General features: G+C 38.9%; 1 pseudogene; it reads right to left on the minus strand.

Annotated features, from left to right (window-relative positions):
- Window positions 1–3,955: 3,955 nt before the first annotated feature.
- On the minus strand, window positions 3,956–4,106 carry LOC115030558 (annotated as a pseudogene).
- Window positions 4,107–5,139: the final 1,033 nt, after the last annotated feature.

The raw sequence follows: 5,139 nt of genomic DNA on the forward strand, positions 1-5,139 counted from the left end.
AGAATCTGTGTAGCTTCTGTATCCACACTCTTACCCACCTGTACAGAGTAATCTCGACAGGATTCAGGAAACAAGATGTCTCCCCCAGATGCTGTGGCAAAGCCCTCCTGGGTGAGCCAGATACCTCTCCTCTGGCAGGGAAGGTGCCCGGATGTCTGGAGCCTGAAACAAGGTCTGTCCCAGAAGCTCTGTGGCTTCTGCCTATCCCAGAAGCTGCTAGCCTCTGCATTCCACACTCTTACCTGCACAGACTAGTCTTGGCAGAATCCAGGAACCAAGATGGCTCCCCCAGATGCTGTGGTAAAGCCCTCCCTGGCAGAGTGGACACCTCTCCTCTGGCAGGGAAGATGCCCGGATGTCTGGAGCCCAAAACATGGTCTGCCCCAGAAGCTCTGTGGCTTCTGCCTGTCCAGAAGCTGTTAGCTTCTGTAGTCCACACTCTCCCCTGTGCAGACTAGTCTAGGTGGAATCCAGGAGCCAAGATGGCTCCCCCAGATGCTGTGGCAAAGCCCTCCTGAGTTGGGCAGACACCTCTCCTCTGGCAGGGAAGGTGCCCAGGTGTCTGGAGCCCAAAACAAGGTCTGCCCAGAAGCTCTGTGGCTTCTGCCTGTCCCAGAAGCTGTTAGCCTCTGCAGTCCACACTCACCTGCACAGACCAGTCTTTGCAGAATCGGGGACCCCAAGATGGCTCTCCCAGATGGTGTGGTAAAGCCCTCCCGGGTGGGGCAGACACCTCTCCTAAATAAAATTCTATCTTACATATATTCTATACATACAGAATAAAAGCTAAACTATAGAGGGATTTGATAATGATGGTGGAAAGAAACTATAGATAAAGTGTGATAATAAAGATAGTAACACAGGTGGCAGAGGGGGATGAAATAAAACCTGTTACTGGAAGACAACCTTGGAAATTTGCTTTTCAAGAAAATTTGATAATTTATGTCACAATCAGAAATGTTATGTTACATTTTTTAACAAAAATTAAATATTTAACATTTTCATTTAAAACTCTAGATGTTCACACACACACACAATGATGAAGACTAATATATGATGTCTCCCCCAGAATGAAGATAATACAGATTAGGGATTTCCCCAAATTCATTTCACTAATTTTCAAGAGCATTAAATATATCTCAGCAACTACATATTTAGTAGACTACTTACTCTGTAGTTTCTGAAGTCTTTGCAGTTCTGCCCACTTAGTTGTTTGCCCAGTAACACAAACTATCCAATGCCATGGATGTTTAAGTGCATGGCCTTTTCTATTTTGAGGTTTTTCAATTTAATTCACATTTGAGACACCCTACCTTCCCTTCAGACTCATCCACTACACTGGACATGTACTTCACAAAGAGGCTACCTTCCTATGGAAACCTACCTTCAAATGATTATTTCTGTCTGATGTTACAGAAAAAGCTTCCACAACAGGTAAATATCCTTCCTACACAACTCAGCTCTTACCACAATTGATGTCATATAGTATTGTAGCTGCTTCAAACATTCTTGTTACTCTTCCTCAGCCTCTATCACACCCTAACTTTCCAGACAATGAGAAAGATGAAGCTTTGAAGGTGCTTTGATCTACTTCAACATCAAGAGGCAGAACCCAAAACAAACAGAGAATAGGAAAAGGTGTCAGGAAACCAGTCTTGTGTCTGCTCATTCCCTTGCCTAAAAGTAGTAGAAATGTAGGCAGATCAATTCATGTGAGGGAAGGGCCAGGGGCTGATGTGTTTCTTCAACTCATTATCAGAGTGCTCAGCATTCAGATAGAAGTTAAAAACAGAGCAAAGTTGATGAGGATTAAACAACTCTGTGTTTCACTGGAATTAAGTATGATTGCAGTAGTCACTGAAAGCATGAGTGTAGTTTCCTTTTGTCTTTTAGCTCCAAGGAATCAATCATTAAAAATGGAGGTTTTTTTGTTTTGTTTTCTTTTTTTAAACCATAGAAGGAACAAAGAAACAATGGCATTTTTTCTTGTTAAAACTAGAACACATAAGTTTCTTTTTTTGCCGGAAGCTCCTTTCTTCTTTACACTATCTAGATTTTTGATGGTATATTTGAAAGATGAAACCCTGGGAAGTGATTTCATAATGCAAGTTTATTACTTTCCTGCTGTAATAAAAAAGGACAAGTAGGAGATTCCATCTCACTGCTTGTTGTTTAAACTTCCAATGTGAATGGCGCTTGCAAGTGCTGAGAGTAACATACAGTGTTTTCCGCACAGTCCTTTACTATAGCAATCCTACTTTGTTACTGTTTGGATCTTCAGAGTACTTACAGCATGAAAAGATAAGTTAATTGGCTTTAAAATTGACAATGTACATAAAAATCTTGCATTTTGCAATCATGCCAGATATTTAATAATGTTAATAGCTCTTCACTTATTGTAAAAGCTTTTAAAAAATGATACAATCTTGTTTTAAAAACCTTTACATATTTTAGTAAATATATATTGTTTCAAGTGGTGGCCGTATAGTATAAACTGTGCATTATCTACTTTGCCAGCTTTCAAATGCCATTTCATGGGTGAATACCTTAAAGTAGTATTTCCTCCCTTTTATATGCTGTTTTGTAATATTTTATAAATCTCTATAGTGTCAAAACTCTATATTACATCCCTCTTTGCATTTTCTTTTAGATAAATTAAAAATATGAAAAAATAATTTTTTCCATGATTTTGTGTTGTTCTTTATTTTTGGAGAGTTCCTAATTTCAGTTTTGTACTATTACCTGCCCCCTGCCTGTAGTATTGCCTTAACAAGCATATGTCTAAAGGCAGCAAATTATTAAGACTTTTATCTGCTTGAAAATATCTATATTTTATATTTATTTTAGATAGACAATTTAAGGTATTCTTGAAATTTCTTTCACAACTAATGATGCTACTCTAAGTTATTATGAACTACATATTTTGTAGTAAGTGTGAGGGGAGTATTATCGTTGCCCCTTTATGGTCTAACATCAAGTGTACTTACCTTTTGTCCTGCTTGGTCTGTTCATGTGTCCATTGAAGGAACTCTACCATGTAGAGTACCACTGTCTTCTTCATTGCAGAATTTTCCAGTGTGATCAGACTGCCATGTTCAGCACATTTTCTGTCAGGTTCCTCCTATAACTGACAATTTAATGCCTGAGTCATTTAGATGGTAGAGTTTCTGGGTCCAAATGGTGAATAAGCACTTGAAGATACTCTGTGTGTGTGTGTGTGTGTGTGTGTGTGTCCTTAATTTTTTTTAGTAGATATTTTATTTATATTTCAAATGTTATCCCCTTTCTTGGTTTCCCTTCTCCCCTCCCCCTGCTCACCAACCCATCCAGTCCCACTTCCTAGCCCTGGCATTCCCGTACACTGGGGCATAGAGCCTTCACAGGACCAAGAGCCTCTTCTCCCACTGATGACTGATTAGGCCACCCTCTGCTCCATATGCAGCTGGAGCCATGAGTCCCTCCATGTGTACTCTTTGGTTGGTGGTTTAGTCTCTGGGAGCACTAGGGGTACTGGTTGGTTCATCTTGTTGTTCCTCCTATGGGGCTGCAAACCACTTCAGTTCCTTGAGTCTTTTCTCTAGCTCCTCCATTGCAGACCCTGTGCTTAACCCAATGGATGGCTGAGAGCATCCACCTCTGTATTTGTCAGACACTGGTAGAGCCTCTCAGGAGACAGCTATATCAGGCTTCTGTCAGCAAGTACTTGTTGGCATCCACAATAGTGTCTGGGTTTGGTGACTGTATATGGGATAGATCCCCAGATGAGGTAGTTTCTAGATGTCCTTTCCTTCCATCTCCGCTCCACACATTGTCTCTGTAACTCTTAAAGAGACTCTTGACATAAATATTCAGCAGAAAAATCCAAACTGAAACCAGAGGTTACTACTCCTTATAAACTAGATTGACTGGAATTTAGAAGTCCAAAAATACTAAATATTGTTTACAACATCAAGAAGTAAGGACACCCTTTCACATTACTGAGAATGTAAAATAAATACTATATCTGCTTTGGAAAATGCTGTCACTCACTCAGATTACTAACTATGAAATTATTAGAGGACTTGGCAATTCTACACTTGATCTTAGCCAAAAGGCCGAGAAGCGATGGACTTGGCAATTCTACATCTAGTTATGTATCCAAGAGAATGAGAACGCATAGAAACACGGAAAAAAATTAGAAGACGCAAAGAAATTTAATGAAGGACTGGTGTCTTTCTTATAAGAAACATGGAATATAGTATGTATTTTTTCAGAAAAGCCAAGGAGGTTTGTTTTTTTATTTTTTATTTTTTTATTTTCTATTTTATTTTTTGCAAGAAAGTTGCAGGACCACACAGAGTTTTTATTTTTTAATTATTATTGTTCTTACTTTACAAAGAGAACTTGGTTTATAAAGTGATAAATTGGGATATGGGACAAATGGCAACAAGGAGACCAATGGCAGGACTGTCATATGGACAGGTAAGTATTTGGATTTAGAATAAAATAATGAGTGTGTGGTGAAAGGTATGAAGACCTCTCAACAACTCACTGACTAAATGTCTAGAATGCTTTAAAGAAAAATGTAAAATAACCCTCAGTTTTGAGACTTTTCACTGATTCTAGAGTTCCTGAACTTTCCAGAACAAGAAAACAGTTCTATGAATTTCTTCATTTGTCACCTCTCACTGGAAAAAGATGTCCATGGGACCAAAATCACCAGTCACATCAGGTATGAAACATATGACTCAATTAAAGAACGTGACCATTTTTTGCTTTTTTTTTTTGCAAGTGTATTAAAATTGCAATGCTGTCACACACACACAAAGCAGTCAAATTATAAAATGTTAGTATTGTCTCTAAAAACAATTAGCCATACAGAAAAGCAAGCACGCCTTCTAAGTTTTATGCTAATGTAGTAAAATAGAAGACAAAGCAAATGTCATACTTTGGATTTTTCTCTTGTTTCTCTTTTTATAACTTCAGTGTTCTAGTTTTCCATGGGGTAACAGGTAAATATTCTCGATTCGTGAGGATGCCTATAGCATATAAATAGCATTATAGCTGTCTCTTGTGAGACGAGGCTGGGGCCTAGCAAACACAGGAGTGGATGTTCACAGTCAGCTATTGGATGTATCACAGGGCTCCCAATGGAGAAGC

The sequence above is a fragment of the Mus caroli genome, chromosome 2, assembly GCF_900094665.2.
Source record: "Mus caroli chromosome 2, CAROLI_EIJ_v1.1, whole genome shotgun sequence".
In the NCBI taxonomy this organism is placed as follows: Eukaryota; Metazoa; Chordata; class Mammalia; order Rodentia; family Muridae; genus Mus; species Mus caroli.